Source organism: Delphinapterus leucas, chromosome 13, assembly GCF_059928025.1.
Source record: "Delphinapterus leucas isolate spDelLeu-1000000601 "Yukka" chromosome 13, BTC_Dleu_Yukka2, whole genome shotgun sequence".
Lineage (NCBI taxonomy): Eukaryota > Metazoa > Chordata > Mammalia > Artiodactyla > Monodontidae > Delphinapterus > Delphinapterus leucas.
In genome coordinates this window covers 60,603,214-60,623,120 of record NC_143141.1, presented here as the reverse complement: position 1 = coordinate 60,623,120, position 19,907 = coordinate 60,603,214, and the positions used below count along the sequence as shown (strand labels likewise).

Here is a 19,907-nt window from a genome sequence, read left to right as displayed (position 1 = left end):
ATGATTGGCCTGTCTGGGACACCCATAATAGTGTCCTGTCAGATCCCCTGCAGTGTGTATTGGTCTTCTGCTTGTGGGAGGAGAAGCCGGGTACTACATATTTATTTTACACGCAAACACATATACTCCTACAAACACAAACACACACACACACACACACACACACACACACACACCCCTGTGGCAAATATGTGGGCTAATCACTAAGCTTCAGTTCATCCATCTATGAAATGGAGGTGACATCACCAGTCCCATAGAGTCATTTTAAGGATTCAAGGGGATCATGCATTTAAAGTGCTCAGCACAGTGCCCAGCATGGAGTAAGTACTCCATAAATGATGTTAGTGGCGGTGTTGCTGCTGCTTCATTAATGTTAAATTAAGGCCAAAGAAAGACAGCGTTGGGCCCTGCAGGGTCTGGAGTGCATCATCTCTGACATGTCAGGCAGAGGTCAGACAGCCAGCTGTCACACGAGTTAGGTAAGAGAGTCCTTTGTTAGATGGGAGGTTGAATCTCATGGATTCTGATGTCCCTTTTAACTCTGCCTCTGTGACTTTGCCTTTCTATGGTTTAACACACACATAGGGTCATCAGGTCTTGGATCTTCCAATCCCACCCCACCTTAACTGTGTCTGCCAAAAAACAACAAACCTGCACATCAAAGTAAGGTAAGACTATATGGCGAGATCTAATATCTCGGCACAGAAAAGGACCCCCCCCTTGTTTTTTAATCACTTACTACAGTGCCTAATATCTACTTAATAAGTGTTTCTTGATGAAATATTTCTAGCATGCTTGCTTGCTTTCTTCCCTACTTAATGAAAGCATTGCCTTTTCCTTGCCACTTAGAACAGTGAGTTTGGGCATGACATTTAGTACCTCTCCTGCCCTATAAAAAGGGCGCATGACTTCTCATCATATTCTTATTAAAATTAAAGTCCTCCATTACTAACTAATGCTGAATTCGTTGTCACACAGGGGTTCTTAATCTTTTGTACGGTGGGATGCCTACGTCAGTCACTAAAGCTTATAAATGCACAAATAAACTACATTGTATCACAAAGGGACCAATTACATTGGAACACAGTTCCATCCGTGGATCCCCAAGGCCCATGAATGCCAGGCAAGAACCCATGAAAAAAGACCCAGTAAATGATACACTTTCCGAAGACACAGGTTGTGATGAATGTGCTAACCACTGATAACCACTGAATCGCCCTTGGTCTCCAGCTCCCCATTTTTGCAAGCAGGTCATTATCAGCCCTATGCTGTCCTCTGATGCAGAGAAGACAAATTCCTCAAGTTACCTACTTCTTGCCTATTTTTCCATTCTCTGCTGCAGGAAAGAATGTTCATACAAGACATTAGAAGTTCTTTTCTGTTTGGCTCCCTGAGCCTGTGTTACTAGGGTCATCACGGTGGGATGCACAGAACAATGGCTATGAAATGAGCCAGCACAGATTTTGAATCCCACTTCTGGCCTGGGGTATGCCACTGAGTGCTTCTTCCTCTGAGGCACAGGAATAAGGATTGTTGTATTACAGCAATGGTGTAAGTAGAGTGTCTGGCACAGAGCCTAGTGGATGGTTACTGTTCCACAGATGCTGATTTATTTCTTCCATACAAGTAGTTGAAACAAGTAATGTGCTGGTTATTTCCCATTTACTCTTTCAAATCCACTCCCTACCTTTCTTCAACTGCCTCTTTGCTACAGGAGGTTAAGTATACACTGCATCAATGCGTTCCCTTGCCCTTTGGCTTCACTTAGATCCAGACATTGAGAAGCACCATTTGGGTATTGGAAGCAAAGAGGAAAGTAAAATCAGATTTTAAAATCATCTAGCTCCCTCCCTACTGAGTCAGCCGAGCTGGGTGTGCACCTCTAACAAAGGCAGCCCTCTCCATAAACCATCCTCTCTGGGCTCCCATAACCACTCCCTCCCTTACTCCTCGGGCCTAGGGATAGAATGACTCCTAGGCTCCTAGCCCTAGGGTGATGCCCCATCCATTACTGATCTCCCTTAATCCTGCCCACACCATTACAAATAGTGCTTTTACTAAGGTCTCCTCAATTACCCCATTGGTATAGCATGTTTCCTACTGGAACCCTGAATGACATAGACAATTGCTGGCAAAATGAGGAAGACACCTAGAGCAGTCTGTAAGGTGTGTGTCAAATCATTCAGACACAATCACACGCACACACACACACACACATTCTAGCTTGGTATTTGTTGTATTGGATGTGCCCTGGATGACACATCCATCCTTTTCCTTGTTCTGTTAAGAATGGCCCTTTTTATAGTGGAAAAAAAAAGAAGAATGGGTATCATTCTGAGATGTACAGAAATACTGAAACACTATATTGTGTACCAGGAACTAACGTAGCATTGTAGGTCAATTATACTTCAAAAACAAACAAACTCATAGAAAAAGAGATCAGGTTTGTGGTAACCAGAGGTAAGGGAGGAGGGAGAGGGGGATTTGGATGAAGGTAGTCCAAAGGTACAAACTTCCATTTATAAGATAAGTAATAGAGATGTAATGTATGACATGATAAATACTATTAACACTGCTGTGTTATATATGAAAATGGTTAACTAAATCGTAAGAGTTCTCTTCAAAAATTTTTTTCTTTTTCTTTTGTAGTTATATGAGATGATGTATGTTCACTAAACTTACTGTGGTGATCGTTTCATGATGTATGTAATTCAAATCATTATGCTGTACACCTTAAACATATACAGTGCTGTATGTCAATTATATTTCAATAAAACTGAAAGGGAAAAAATAATAAAAGAAGAAGGAGAAGTAGAGGAAGAAGAAGAGGAGAAGGAGAAGGAAGGAAGGAAAGAAGGAAGGAAGACACCACTAAGAAAAATAAGACAAGACACGGACTGGGAAAGAACATTTTCAGCATACCTATGTAACCAAATAACAAATACAAAAAAAAACTTGTATTCAGTACATGTAAATAACTTCTACAAATCAACAATAAAAAGACAAAAGGCAATTTAAAATGTGCAGAAAACATGCAGTCATCTCTAAATACAGACACACACACACACACACACACACACACACACACACACAATGGCCAATGAGCACATGAAAAGGTAATCGACATCATTAGACATAGGGTAACGAAAATTAAAACCACGATATCACTTCATTCCAAGCAGGATGACAAAAAAAAAAAAGACTGACAATACCAAACGTTGGTAGAAATGCAGAGCCACCGGAACACCCATCCACTGCTGATCAGTGTATAAAATGATACACCTACATCGGATGGGCCATAAATTGACGATTGCTGAATCTGGGTGATGGGTACATGCATATTCATTGCTCTACACTCCCTAATTTTGTAAAGGTATGACATTTTCTATCATAGAAACTTTAAAAGAAAAAAGAGTAAACGTCTGTACCCAAGGAAATGATCCCGATTCTCAGGAAAAAGATATATTTTCCCCAGCAATTAATACCAACCAATGGTATTGGTTGCTTCATACTCAGGCTGCATGTCAGAGGTTTTTTAAAAATGTCAATCCCAGGCCCTACCCTGGACCATTAAATCTGAATCTCTAGGGATAGGGACCAAGCACAGTATTTTTTTAAACTCCCCTGGGGAGTTGAAAGCTCAGCCATGGTCAAGAAACACAGATAAATACCAATACAATCTTAACTCCTGGTTACTTTTCATGCCCTCTTTGGATGTTACAACAGTTAAGGACCTGACAAGAAACAGAATTCACCCCACATGGGACTATTTGTAGAAATCTCAGCAGGATTAAGAGAATAAGTGCACCCAACAAGAAACCACTGCATGAATTAATCCCTGGAGATGAAGGGATAAGCAGTGGAACAGTGCTTCCAGAGCCCAGGGAGGGCCGGAGCTGTGGGAGAGCCACAGTCCTGCATGGAGCCAGGTGCCAAGGCCCAAGGGAACACAAATAAGTACCCTGACCTCCCTCTAGTCCCACCTGCCAGGCTGGCAGGGAAGTGACACAGAGCAGGACAGAGACGGCAGAGCGAAGAGGATGACGTCAGGCAGTTACATGCGCCCACTGCACAGATGTCAGCAATTCCAATTCCCTGCCACTGGTCTGGCCTGCCCACCAGTGTCTGGCTTCCCCTTCTTGCCCACTGGTGACTGGGGGAACAAGTGAATCACTTTCCTGAACCCACCAAGGCGGAGAAGGCCAGAGGCCAGTCTGGGAGGGTGCAGGGCAGGGCTTTCAGTTCTGCAGAGACTAAACAGTCTCAGACAAAGAATATAAGTCACCAAACTACAGAAACTATGGAATCACATGTTATCTCAGCAGCAGAGAGTTCCTGGCCACTCATTACTGAAAGAAAGAAGGAAAGAAAGGAAAAAAGGACAGAGACTGGAAAGTATTGTTTTCGAGGACTGTATCTGAAAACGCTGTATAAAATCTCATTATTTGATGTAGAAGGCCTAGGTAAATCATCTAGCCCATTCCCCTCATTTTACAAGTAAGAGAACTGAGACCAGAGAGGTGAAGCGATTTACCTAAAGTCACCATCTGGTTAGGAACAGAGTCCAAATATTGTGACCCCCCCCAGCCCAGGGCACAACTCATGACACCACACAGCCCCTCAAGTAGTTGACCTCTTTGCCAGGCAAAACGGGATCATTAGACCCCCAGGGCAGCAAGATCATGTAAATACCTGCCACTCACATTTTACCTTTCATTTCTATCTAGATGTGATTGCCCAGATCTATTTCACGGTAATTACTTGGTCCATCTCAGGGGGCAGAGTTTTTACAGCTGAGAAAGGAAATAAATGCCAACAAGCTTCCAGCTGGCTACCCCCAGGAGCAGCTGATCCAGAGGGCCAGGGCTGAGTGGGCCACCTAAGACAGCGAAAAGCTGTCCCAGCCACGTGAGCATGAGAAGGAAACAGGCTTCATGAGCCTCCTGATAAAAAGCTAGTCAGCTCCCCAAACAGTTGTGTCCCGCATTTATTCACTCAGCCTGCAGGCCTGGGAGCTGGCATCCCAGAAGCTGGCACAGTCGATACATGGTAGAAGCTTAGGCAAGGGCCCTTCCCTGGCAAATTAGGAGTCTCTCTCCTCTGATGGGGGAAGACACAGGTGATGGGAGACACTGAGGTAGCAGATCCCAGGGATGGAGACAAGGAAGCAGCGTGTTCTCCCCAACACCAGGCAGGAGGCAATGGGGCAACAACTGAGGGCAGCGCTTCTAAAACAAAATCAGCTCTCCTGAGTCTGGGATCCTTAAACGGATGTCCAACTGAGGATGAGGGGAAAGACCAGAGACGTCCCAAGATTTCTTCCGCTTGGAGAGCCACATCCTAGAAAGGGTCAGCAGAGGGTGGCTCCCGCCAGCCCACATCCCAGAATCCTCAACCATAGCCCTGTCAGTTCCCTTCATAGCACATCACTATCTGGAATTACAAATTTAATTGTTTACTTGTTTATTATCTGTCTCCCCCACATGACTAAGTTCCACGAGGCCAGGGAGTGTTGCACCCAGTATAAGGATGGCACCTTGTACATCGTAGGCACACAGAGTATCTGATGGAAGTGTTAAATAAATGGATGACTGTGAAATACGCTTACTCCTCAAGAAGGACAAACCACTTGCAGAGGCAAATGAACTCTGGCATTTGTAAGTAGGATCAATTCCAGTGCTCCTGTATCTCCACTTACCTGGCCAACTGGAACCCACTCTGCCCCGTAAGATAATAACATTTGTATAGAGCTTTGTGGATGCTGAAGCATGGCTTACCCAAAATAACTGCACCCGTAAGTAGGAAACACTCATTCTACCTCCAAACCCAATGCTCTTCCCTCCGTCCGTAGCATGATCAGAGTCCTGGTTCTGAGCACACACCAGGGACAGGTTCTATTGTTCCATGTTTGCAGAAGAAAAACAGGAGTCCTGAGAAAATACTGGCTTTGCTAGTCAAAGTTAGGCCTGAAGCAAGAGCCCAAAGTCCTCGAGGGATTTGAAAGGAGGAAAAAAGGAAATTGAGGCGGAAAGGGGCATGGACACTTCCCCCGCTGGTAGAGAAGAAGAGAAGCAAAGGAGAAAAAAGAAACAGAAAAAAAGGGAGTGTTTCTGGTCTGGTGATTAAACAGCGAGATTAACGAAGTGGCCGCTAATCCTCTGTTTTGCCCCAGATGAAGAAGGTGCATTAGTCACTAGGAGAAGGCAGGCCACCCCGCCGGGAACTCATGTTCCCGGTGGGGTGTGCATTAAGCTCCTGTCTTTGGAAGGGCAAAGTGCTTGACACATATTAAAGCTATTGTTGTTATTAATAATACCAACACTTTAGATTTGCATAGCTCCACTCCTCCTAAGGGTTTAAAGCCTTTCATACATATTGTCTAATTCCCTCTCAGAATTTTTATTAGAAAAGTGTTCGCGGGTTGCTATGTAAACATATGTAAAAGTTCTTTAAAACATTTAAACACATTTTAGTCTTATCTATTCTCTCTTCCCCTGTCCCTGGTTTAGCACATTTCCATTTTGATTATGTCTTTGAAACGCCAATTTTCAAAACAGAAACCTAAAAGGGCAACTATAAACCTCCAACCTCTGGCCAAACTTACTTCCCTTCCATACCTCTGTGATAAGGAGCGTGGAAGCTTCTCTCACTTCAAAAATAGCACAGGACTGAGGAGGAGTGGGGGAGGGATGGATTGGGAGTTTGGGGTTTGCAGAGGCAAACTATTATGTATAGAATGGATAAACAACAAAGTCGTACTGAATAACACAGGGAACTATATTCAATATCCTGTAATAAACCATAATGGAAAAGAATGTGTGTGTGTGTGTGTGTGTGTGTGTGTGTATATGTGTGCGTGTGTGTGTATAACTGAGTCACTTTGCTGTACAGCAGAAATTAATACAATATTGTAAATCAACTACGTTTCAATAAAATAATTTTTTTAAAAAACAGTGCAGGGCTCACTTCCCCCCACCCTTGCTCCACCCTTCCTTTGGTACTTCTGCTCCTGAAGTAACTAAGGGGTAGAAACAATAGTTAATTCACGTTGAGCGTCTACTCTGTCCAGGCCACTGTGCTGATTGCTTTACAAACGCTGTCTTATTTAATCCTTGGGACACAGACTTCTAGCTGTCCCCCAGTATCCACAGTAATAGAAATTTTAGCTGGGCACACAGCTGTATTTCCAGTCTCCCTTGAAGCTAGGTGTGGCCATATGACTATTTTCTGGTCAATAATTAAAAGTATCTGTGGAGAATTCCAGGTACATAGCACCATCTTTAAGCATGTTTTTTCCTCTCCCCTGACTTCACAGGGATTCCACTGGTTTTTACAGCCTGAGAACCCAAAACATAACCCATTGAAAATCCCTGCTCTGACTTTTTCCTGATGATGGTTCAAATTGCTCGCTATTCCTCAACCTCTCCATCTTACTCCTTATATATTGGTTGTCTTTGTTCTCCCCGTCTTAGACCAACCTACTCTTAAAGGAAAACAGCCTGCCAATTTCAAGCAGTCTAGAACGATTTTCCTCTTGTCCTCTTCCCTCTACAGATCCTCTGCTTCTCCTCACCTCTTCCCAATCCATTTGTAACACCACTATTCACCAGGATCCATTCTACCTTCCAAAAGAGACAGCCAGGCTCCTACTCTGTTTGCGTCTGCTGACATCACCCCCCCACACACCCACCTCCTCCATGCCATTCCTTCTCAGTACTTACCCCCTGGCCCACATTATCTCATCCACTTCACACGTTCTCTTTTCTCTTGACTGCAACAGCCATACTGGGGTTTCCCCATAATCCCTCTTAGATCAGGAAGGCAAATATTTATAATTATCCCTATTTTAACAATGGGAAAATAGAGGCACGAAGAGATGTGAGGATTTGTCCATGATTGCACAAAAGAAGGAAGGTGACACCACAGCCTTTGGGATCCCAATCCAGGGCCCTTCTTTTCCCCCCTACATTCCTCTCATTCTCTCAGATACCCTCCCAGATTCCCTGAAGACCAGGGAATAGGTGGCAACTTTTACTGTCAATTATGGGCACAGCTGGCAGCTTCTCCAAGGTCCTTCAGCAAGTCTTCACTGAAATGAGAACCAAGTGGTCTTCACTCTGCCCACCTCACCCTCTGCCTCCAACAGGCCAATACCAGAGAGCTGAGGGAAGTGATTTTATATATACAGACTTCAACTGATGGACTTGCAGGTATGAAGAAGAGATGGACATAGTTTTCAATAGTAAGTCCTTCGACACTAGGGAAAACACACTCATGACAGTTCAGGAGAACCCACGTGTTAGAGAGAAAAGAGTCTTGACATGAGCTCTACCATTCACCAGAGCATCAGGAGAAATAGGGCTGAGGGGGACTTCTCTGGTGGCGTAGTGGTTAAGCATCCGCCTGCCAATGCAGGGGACATGGGTTCGAGCCCTGGTCCGGGAAGATCCCACATGCCACGGAGCAACAAAGCCTGTGCGTCACCACTACTGAGCCTGTGCTCTAGAGCCCGCGAGCCACAACTACTGAGCCCACGTGCCACAACTACTGAAGCCCACAGGCCTAGAGCCCACGCTCCGCAACAAGAGAAGCCACCGCAATGAGAAGCCCGTGCACCACAGCAAAGAGTAGCCCCTGCTCGTCACAACTAGAGAAAGCCCGCACGCAGCAACGAAGACCTGACACAGCCAAAAATAAACTTAAAATTAATTAATTAATTGGTTAACTTTAAAAGAAAGAAATAGGGCTGAGAACAGAACACCAAATCTGTGTGGCCTTGAACAAGACCTTTCCCTTCTCTGGAGAGTGCTTCCATCTTCAGCATCAGGACCCACTGAAACCAGGCCCTCAGACGCTCAGGGGATGCTGAGTGTCATACAGAAGCTGCAACAGCACTGAGAAGGTACCATCTAGAGACAGAACTAGAGAAGCAGGGGCTATTTTATTAACTCAACAGGATTTGCGGATTAACTGGAAGTGGGTGAGGGCAGAGGAGTCACTACTTCATAAAGCCAGGCGTCTTAGCTATCTTTGTACCCCTAGTTTTTATCGCCCACAGAATGTCCTAAATATTTGATGAATAAAGGAAGGAATGAAATGGGAGTGAGGCTAGGAAGTTGACCAAACATCCCTTATTGGGTAAGACAGCTCCATATTCCATCATGATATCTGGGTCTGCATCCTAGAAACCTGAGAGACTGAGACTGGAGAACAGCAGATTTTCCTACTTATTCAACATGGTTTCACACATTCACATTTTAAGTGCATTCACACACATCATCTTATGTATTATGATATTGAAAAGTAACCAACAGAGAAGATTTGGTTATCAAAATTGGACTGTGAAGAACCTGATGCTCAGAGATACTCAAGTAGCTGATTCCACATCCAGAAAGGGAAGGATCCAGATATTCTAACCCTAAACCTGTGCTTGTTCCAGGATCAGGTACTCAAGAAGCTGGATACTGTAGGGAAATCACCCACAAAGAGAGGGACTGAACCACCTGACATCACATAGGAAAGACTTGCATATCACACCATCAACTTCCACCTTTTGGAAAGGGCTGCTAGACATATAACCCTCAACTACTGGCCCCCTGGATGGCCCAAGGAGCCCAGAAGTGTGGCTGGAAAAAGGACTAAGTGCAAATGAGTGTCACTAAGAGCTGGCCAAGAGGGATGGGGGTGTGGAGTGGGTAGGTGGTTATGTTCCAAAATTGGCCAGTGGGAGTGGGGAGGACAAAGCACAGAAAAGTAACATTTCTTGAGTACCTACTATGTGGCCGGCTCTATGATAAATACTTTACTTACACTGTGTCTTTAATACCCACAACAATGCTCCATAGTCAGTAGCATTAAGCTATTTAACAGATAAGGAAACAGAAGATCAGGGAGGTTACTTCACTTGTCTGGAAGTCAGACAATTAGAAGATAGCAAAGCTATGACTCAAACTGGGGTCCACAGGAATCCAACACCCATCCTCTCTGCACTATTTAGGCTGTCATATTGTAAGAATATTACCAAAGTTCCTGAACTACCAAGGCCATTACAGGGATAGAGAAATGGCATAAAATTGAATTGTTTGTGTAGAGGATTCTTTCAGTTGGCTATTCAGCATCCATTCCCTTTTTCCTCCTTCCTAAAAAAAATCCCAATTTCTGTTCAACTATCCATCCACCTCTCGTGTAACCCAGGCGACTCAGAAAAGCTTTACCCTTTTCTAACTCTGGGCATAGATTCTGATTAGTCACAACAAATCAATGGATAGCATTTTTCTGGTGATTCTCACTGATCACACAGTGGACATATGACCTACATTGGCCCAATCAGATTACATGAAAAAATTCACATTCCATATTTCAGGAGGATGTCCCTCCCTCACTCTTTCCCTTCCCTCCCCCATCTCTCTATCCTCCTCTCCCCCTCTCTTTATCCTAATGCATAAAATCAAGGGGACAGGTTTTCCCAGTTTCTATCGGCAGCCATCTTGTGACCAGGAGGAGAATTAGTCCAAAGGTGAAACAATGTATGGACTACATATCACAGATATGGAGACAACCTGGCTTCTTGTTGATATTGCTGAACCACTGAGTCACTCAACTCTGAAGCTTGCCCTACTTATGGATTCACTGTTACATAAGATAATTAATGTTCTATGTGTTTAAACCAGGTTGAATCAGAATTTTTGTTATTTGCAGCCAAAATCCTTTCGACAGTTTGTTTTTCATCCTCTGTCTTTACAACAGATATGAAAATGATTCAGGTTAGGATGGGAGTGGTTAGTGAGGAAATGAGAGTTTGAGTCACTAATAAGTGCCCTAATTCAGTACTTTGAAACTCATCAGTGCTCATCAACACTTAGTCCTGATGCAGCACATGGACAGTACCCCTGACCTCCTGCTGCCTATCCAGATGGCTTCCTGGCAACTCTGGATTTGATAGGTAAATTCTCAGACTTGTGCCATACAGCCATGAGGGATAGGGACAGCCTAAACTGGTTTTAATTAAGCAGTTGGAGGCTGAGAGGAAACTCTTGGTCAGGTTGGAAAATCCTCCCAGTGGCTTGGCTGAGGAGAAAAGAAGATTCTGAGTGAGTAGGTGAGATGAGTAAGACGATGTCCCCACCCCAGCCCCACAGTGTGGGTTGGTGTTGTACGGGGGTTTTTGATTCTCCGTTTTGTAGGTGTAGGAATGTCTGAGAATAAGTAGAGGTGGGAGGAAAGGATAATGGAAGGAAAGGAGCTGGGGCGTTGGAGAAAAGAAGAGGGAGCCCAAGGACTAAAGGACCTTGTGACTCTCTGTGAATAACCTGGCGGCCTTGGGATCTCCCTCAGGAGAAAACTATCCTTGGCAAAGCAGCAGAAAAACCAGGTTGGGGGGTTGACCATTTATTCACAGACACTTGTAACAACAGGGGCAGTATGGAGGCAGTTCTGCAGGCACTTTGCAGGCTGCAGGCCACTGCTTGAAAGTTATAGAGGAAGAAAAAAAAAAAAAGAAAAACAGAAGGTGGAGGGAGAGACAGAGAAAGAGAGAGAGAGAGGGAGGAGCCCTCATTTCTGAGAACATATGAGTCACTTTCCGGAGACTCCCAGAAAAATCTGGGAGACATTCAAGGGACTAAGTTCTTGCAGTTACGATGTAGAGACTCAGAGCTGTCAATTTTTAGGTATTGATAACTATGTGGTCATATTTGAGTTTGCAGGCTACTAAATCATGAGACGTCTGGATTACAGTAGTATTCCTAGGGTGACCAACTCATTCTAATTTGCCTGGGCCTTTCCTGATTTTAGCAATGAAAGCCCCATGTCCTAGAAAACTCCTCAGTCCAAGTCAGGTCAAAACGTCTCCTCATAAGCAGCCCCTATCCACTCAACCCTTAGACTGAACATGTCCCACACTGGCCATTTTCTTAATCTACATCAAAATGATTCAACTAGACCCAGCAAAAACAAAAACTGATGACTCTCACTGCCCTAAGCCTTACTTGGGCTCCTGCAGTTGTGTTACCTGCCTGTTTAGAAATCAAGGAGCAACCCAAGAGGAAGAAACCCTGGCCTGAAAGAAATAAAGGGGACAATGGGTCATATCAAAGAGATGGCAAAAATCCCTAGTGTACTAGGTACCACATACCAGATGTCAAGCCTTGCTTACTTTGGGAAGCTGCCAAGCACCTAATGAGCAAAAGAAAGGCTAGTTTAGATGCTTCTTTAAAAGAAATTAGCCAGGGAACAATCAAGAGCCTTGAATGAGCAATTAGCCCAACTGGCCAAGACTTAAAACTCCTACCTCGATCAGAACAGTTAATTGAAATTATTAACCTTTGGAGGGGAATTACTGTTTTTGAAATTAGTGAATGTGTCATTGGGGTTATGAAGAGCTACAAGGAAAAGGTCAATGAAGCATTTATTTGGAAAGAAGAAGGCCAAACTCTTTATTCAAAACCACAGTAATTAAATCAACAATGTATTTAGCCAACGTGGGCATCCTTGAATTATTATGTTGAATATAATAAGGTATACTCTGTTCTAAGTTATCATGGAGCAGACAGGTTATCTACCAAACCCAGACAGGGAAAAGGGGAAAATGGAAGCATATGTAAATCAAATAGTCTGCTATGGTCACCCAAATTCAGCCTTGGAATGAGCATGAAAATGGAGATCCCCAGATGCCATCAAGTGTGGTCTATTTAGACATCACTGACTCTGAATTAAAGGCATCCTTCCTTTCATGCTCATTGTAGAGTAGATGTTCAATAAGACGTTTTAACTGCACTATTTTGGATATTCCAATAATTTAGACCAGTGGTCCTCAAACAGAAGCAAATTTGTCCCCAGGGGACATTTAGCAATGCCTGCAGGCATTTTTATTTGTCACTCCTTGGTGGAGGTGATGGGCAGGAGTGGTTGCTACTGGAATCTAGTAGGTAGAGGACACTACGAAACATCCTGCAATGTACAGGGCAGCCCCTACAATAAAGAATCACCCAACCCAAAATGTCAACAGTGCCACTGTTGAGAGACTTTGATTCAAATATACTCTAATCTGAAGTTTGATTTTGCTCCAACTATAAAAAGAAAGGCTTTCTTGACAAGTTAATGGCACTAACATGATAAATGAAAATCTTAGTTTGAGAAGTAAAATAACAGTATTTGAGAAACTTCCTTGCATGTCAACATTGAGTGTAACAATGACAATTCTTTTGTCTTTTCCTTAAAGCCAATGTGTCAGGATTTTTAATTGGTGGTCTTCCTTTAATTATTAGTTCTTTAAAGTATTAACACTGTATATCCATTCAAATCTTCCATACTTTAACCATTTTTACTTATTAAGACTGAATTTCTATAACTATGTCCTGGGGATATAATACACACCATGGTGACTATAGTGAACAAGTCTGTATTGTATATTTGAAATTTACTAAGAGTGTAGATGGTAAAAGTTCTCATCACAAGAAAAACCAAATTTGTAACTATGTGAGGTGATGGATGTTGACTAAACTTATTGTGGTAATCATTTTAAATATATACATATATTAAATCATTATGTTGTACATCTAAAACTAATACAATGTTATATATACAATTGTATATATACAATTATATCTCAATAATAAATGAATAAATAGATAGATAAATAGACTGGGTTTCTCTATAGCACTGAGCCAATTATTCAAAATTAGTGAGTTTTTTCCTTATTTTTATATTTTTTATATTTGTTATATTTCCTTGAAATATATTATATATTTTTATATTGATTATATTTCCTTGAAATATATTTACACATATAACTATATATACATATAATGATCCTAAAATGCACTAATGTATTCATTTTTTATTTTTAATCAAACTTCTCTTTAATGAGAACTCAACTGAAAAGAGATCATATCATTTTTATGTTTCTTTATCTAGTTAGCTAATCATCCAGGGTTTAAAAAAAAAAAAATAGTAAAACACCACTTTGTCTCTTTGCCCAAAGAGACAGGAGCTAAATTTTTGGCTGGAGTTTAATTCTGTATTTCTATTCCCAAGCATTTAATATTTATTACCTGGGAGACTTCTTTGTCAACAGAGCACATATTAAACCCAGTCACTGGAAGTATGTTTAGATTATATATGTTAATTTACATTTGACAAACTTGCCTCTCTGGCACCTGCTGGGACACTAGCTAAATGCGTAGCCTGGTTGTATTTATCCAGACTCCATAAACAAAAAAGCCAAATCCCTACACAGGGTATAAAAACATGAATTACATGATCCAGTGAGAGTTCCTGAGGGAAATGGCAGCTTCCAAGAAAAAAAATTATTCCAGGGTAACTCACAATCTTTGATGAGTCATGTGTTTTTCACCTTGTCTTTCTCCAGAGGAGTGAAGAAGCACCCTTTGAAAGAACATAGTAAGCAAAAATATAGGTAAATACAACCTTCTTTCCTTCTACTCTTGAGTCTTCTAAATTATGTTTGATGGTTGAAGCAAAAATTATAATACGGTCTAATATAGTTCTAAATGTATAGAGAGGAAATATCTAAGACATCTTTATTATAAATAGGGGGAGAAGGGACACAAAGGGAGGCAAGATTTTTATACCTCATACAAAACTGGCAAAATTATGACACCAGCAGACTGTGATAAGATGTGTGTGTGTCTGTGTGACATAACACCTAAAGCAACCACTAAAAACACTCTAAAGAGAGAAACACTCAAAGACACTGTAGGTAAATCAAAATGGAATTCTACAAAATGTTCAAATAACCCACAGGAAGGCAGGAAAAAGGAAACAGAGGAATTTAACTAATTCTAAACATAGAGGAAGAACAGAAAGCAAAAGATAAAATGGCAGGTTTAAACCTTAACATAACAATAATTATATTAAATATAAACAGTATGATTAAAAGTAAAAGGTTGAAAGTAAAAGGATGGGAAAAGATACATCATGCAAACACTAATCAAAAGAAAGATGGAGTGGCTGTTTTGATATCAGATAAAGTTGACTTTAAAGCAAAAAAAATTACCAGAGCCAGACAGGGACATTATACAATGTTTAAAAGGATCAATCAACCAATAAAACAGCAATCCTAAACGTAAACATACCAAACAACACAGATGCCAAATATGTAAAGCAAAAACTGATGGAAGCTTTTGGAGAAATAGACAATTTCACAAGTATATCTGGAGACTTCAACACCCTTCAATCAACAATTGCTAGTACATCTAGACAAAAAATCAACAGGATAAAAAAGAACTCAACATTACCCTTAACCAACAGAATCTAATCAACATTTATAGAACACTCTACCCAACAGCAACAGAATACACGTTCTTTTCAAGTGTCCACAGAACATATACCAAAATAGACCATATCCTGGATCATAAAACAAACCTCAACAAACTTTTAAAAATTGAAATCATACAGAGGGTGTTCTATGACCAAAATGGAATTAAAACAGAAATCAATAACAAAGATAACAGGATAATCTCCAAACACCTGGAAACTAAACAACACCCTTGTAAATAATTTATAGGTCAAAGAGGAAGTCTCAAGGAAAATCAAAAGATATATTTAACTGAGCAAAAATGAAAATAACAAGGTAACAAAATTTGTGGGACAGAACTAAGGCGAGGCTGAGAGAGAATTTTATAGTACTAAATGCATACATTAGAAAAAATAAACCCAAATCAAGCAGAAGGAAGGAAATGATAAAGAGCAAAAACAATCTCCCAACCCAGATGGTTTCATTGGAAATTTCTACCAAATGCTTAATAAAGAATTAACACCAATTTTACACATCCTCTTCCAGAAAACAGAAGAGAAAGGAACACTTCCCAGTTCATTTTATGAAGCTAGTATCATGCTGAAACCAAAACCAAACAAAGACAGTATTAAAAAAAAGAAAACTACAGACAAATATCTCTCATGAACATTGATACAACAATCCTTAACAAAATACTAGCAAATGGTGCTCATTTCGGCAGCACACATACTAAAATTGGAACGATACAGAGAAGATTAGCATGGCCCCTGCGCAAGGATGACACGCAAATTTGTGAAGCGTTCCATATTTTTAGAAGCGAAGACCCAACACAGCCAAAAATAAAAATAAATAAATTTATTTAAAAAAATAATAATACTGGGCTTCCCTGGTGGCGCAGTGGTTGAGAGTCCGCCTGCTGATGCAGGGGACACAGGTTTGTGCCCCGGTCCGGGAAGATCCCACATGCCGCAGAGCGGCTGGGTGCATGAGCCATGGCCGCTGAGCCTGCGCGTCCGGAGCCTGTGCTCCGCAACGGGAGAGGCCACAGCAGTGAGAGGACCGCGTACCGCAAAAAAAAAAACTAGCAAATGGAATTCAGTAATATAAAAAACTTACAGACCATGATCAAGTGGGGCTTATTACAGGGATGGAAGGCTGGCTCAATATTCTAAAATTAATCAATATAATCCACCATATCAAAGGCTAAAGAAGAAAAACATACGATCATATTGGTCAATATAGAAAAACACTGGACAATTTTGAACACCCATTCATGATTAAAAAAAAAAAAACTCAGAAAAATAGGATAGAGGAGAACTTCCTAAACTTGATAAAGAACATCTAGAATACACTTACAGCTAATATTATACTTAAAGGTAAAAAACTGAATGCTTTCCCTTTAAGATGAGGAATGAGGCAAAGATGTTCACTCTCACCACTTTTACTCAACATAGTCCTGGAAGTTCTAGTCAACATATTATGGCAAGAAAAGGAAATAAAAGGCATTCGGATCAGAAAGCAAGAAATAATACTGTCCCTATTTTCCAATGACTTAATTATCTATATAGAAAAACCGAAGGAATCTACAAAACATCTCCTGGAACTAATAAATGAGTTCAGGAAGGTTGTAGGATACAAAATAAACATACAAGAATTGACTGTATTTTACATACTAGCAATAGACACGTGAATACAAAAATTTTAAATATAATACCATTTAAAATCACTCAAAAAATGAAATACTTAGGTGTAAATCTTACAAAACATGTGCCATGCTTCTATGCTGAAAACTATACACTATTGATTAAAGAAATCAAAGAAAATCTAAATAAATGGAGAGACATACCATGTTCATGGGTTGGAAGACTCAACATAGCTAAGATGTCATTTCTCCCTGAACTGACATACAGTTTTAACACCATTACTATCAAAACCCCAGCAAGATTTTTTTGTATCTATAGACAAGATTATTCTTAAAATGTATATGGAAAGACAAAAGAACTAGAATAGACAAAACATTTTGAGAAAGAAAATAAAGTGGTAGGAATCGATCTACTCATCTTTGAGACATTTTTTTTTTTCCCTAGTCCAATCCCTTGGCTTTTTTCTTTTAATAAATTATTTATTTATTTATTTTTGGCTGCATTGGGTCTTTGTTGCTGCACGCGGGCTTTCTCTAGTTGCGGTGAGCGGGGGCTACTCTTCGTTGTGGTGTGTGGGCTTCTCATGGCGGTGGCTTCTCTTGTTGCAGAGCACAGGCTCTAGGCACATGGGCTTCAGTAGCTGTGGCACGTGGGCCCAGTAGTTCTGGCTCACGGGCTCTAGAGCGCAGGCTCAGTAGCTGTGGCGCACGGGCTTAGTTGCTCCACAGCACGTGGGATCTCCCTGGACCAGGGTTCAAACCCATGTCCTCTGCATTGGCAGGCAGATTCTTAACCACTGCACCACCAGAGAAGCCTGCTTTGAGACTTATTATATAGCTAACGTAATCCAGACTGCCTGGTACTAGTGGAGAGAGAAACACACAGATCAATGGAACAGAGTAAAGAATGCAGAAACAGACCCATAAAAATATGCCCAACTGATTCTTGACAAAGGAGCAAAAATAATTCAACAAATGGTGCTAGAGGAATTGGTCATCCATAGGTCCAAAAAAATGAACCCTGACCTAAGTCTTACATCTTACACACAAATTGACCCAAAATGGATCACAGACTTAAATGTAAATCATGAAACTATAAAACATTAGAAAGAAAGCTTAAGGGAAAATCTTCAGGATCCAGGGTTAGGCAAAGAATGCTTAGACTTGATACTAAAAGCATAATCCATAAAAGGAAAAATCAGTAAGTTAGGCTTCATCAAAATTTTAAAGTTTGCTCAGCAAAAGACTCTGTTAAGAGAAAATATTTGCAAACCACATATCCAACAAAGGACTAGCATCTAGAATATATAAAGAACTTTCAAAACTTAACAGTAAAGAAACTAACAATCCAATTAGAAAATGAGGGAAAGAAATGAACAGACATTTCACCAAGGAAGATATACAGATGGCAAACAGGCACACAAAAAGATTTTCACATCACTAGCCACTAAGGAAGTGTAAATTAACACCACAATTAGGTATCTCTACACACCTATCAAAATGACTAAAATAAGAAATAGTGACAACATTAAATACTGAAGAGATTGTAGAGAAACTGGATCATTCGCACATTGCTGTTGAGAAAGTAAAAAGGGATAGCCTCTCTGGAAAACATTTTCTTAAAGACCTAGGCATGCGACTACCATATGACCCATCAGCTGTACGCTGGGAGTAGAAAACTTCTCTGTAGGATTGTCAAGTGTATGTGAGATGCTCAAAATTCCTGAATCTCTCCACCCCAACAAATGCCACCCTTTCCCCATTATTGGAACAACTAAAACTTGCCCTACTCACTCCAAAATCACCCCCAATGGACAAGACCAGCCACACTGAAAACCACTGCACTGGATGTTGACAATAATCTATAGAGCTGGTAGGAAAAGGCTACTTCATAAACGAGAAGCTGAAGGGTCTCAGTGAGATTAAGGCACCCAAACAAAATCATACAGCAAGTAATTTCTATACCACTGTTTTCCACCACTTCATACTGCCTCACATAATCATCTCACGCCATTACATTTCTAGTCAGCTACAATTTTCAAAGCTCTTTTAAAAGTATTATCATAATTGATCCTTAAAATGTTCTGGCTAAAACCAAATGGTAGAAGGCCAAGATAGTGACAGTGGTTGCAGTCTCTTTTAGCCCATATGGTTGACATCCTGGCAGGTGCTAACCTAAAGCTGACAGCCAAAGGAGGACCAGCCAGCCTGGAAGGCCAGATACGTTCACTGCCATAACCCTGGGATTGGCCAGGACCTTACTCTGCTTCGCTTGGAAGTGAGGGGTTATTGCTTACACAGTTCTTCCTTCTCCTTTTCTTAATCAGGAGAATCTGCTTCAATGGCAACAAAAGTATCAAAAGAAAGCTCATTGATAGCATTTCTGATGACACTTCATGAAGTGCATGAAAAGAAATAAGCAGGTGTGTCTTTAACATTAACCCACAAGTAGAAGATACCACTCTCACCCACACTTCACAACTTCCTGCCTCTGCGTCTGCAAAATGCTCACATTCCTACTCAGAGCTGCCTCCTTCCCACCCAGCGTAGTAAGGCTCCCCCGCTTAAGACTTATCCCTCCCCCTGTTTCTGGATACCACCCACTTTCACCTCATTTTATTGACTACCCCATCTCTTTCCTGCATCTTCAGACTTTCTCATCCACTGGCTCTTTCCCATCGAGCTCCTTTAGCCTTGTGTCCTCTGCAGAATATAGTCCCTCTCCTCCTGAAGGAGGACGTTCCACTCCTCTTCCCAAAGGAATCTGGCGTTTGGCCCATCACTGCACTTTAACTGCTCTTGCCGAAGATGCCGACGTCTACCTTTGGGCTAACTCTTCCAGGCACTCTTCGCTCCTTATTTTAGTTCACTCATCCTCACCATTTCATACTGTTAACCTCTCCCTTACTGAACACTCTCAACCACAGCCCAGGCCCCCCTGGTTTTCCTCCTGCTCTCTCATCACTGGACCTTCCTCTTCCTCTGCCTGTCACTCAAACGTTGATTCCT

The 19,907-nt window shown here is 41.4% G+C and overlaps 1 long non-coding RNA gene and 1 other non-coding gene across 6 annotated transcripts in view; one reads left to right on the top strand and one right to left on the bottom strand.

Annotated features, from left to right (window-relative positions):
• LOC149747768 (uncharacterized) overlaps positions 1-19,907 on the bottom strand; it is a 145,518-nt gene that overhangs the window by 96,053 nt on the left and 29,558 nt on the right. The gene's annotated exons all lie outside the window — the stretch shown is intronic.
• LOC115803465 (U6 spliceosomal RNA) lies at positions 15,962-16,068 on the top strand. The gene has a single exon (XR_004024215.1). It is a non-coding gene; the product is annotated as a U6 spliceosomal RNA (small nuclear RNA).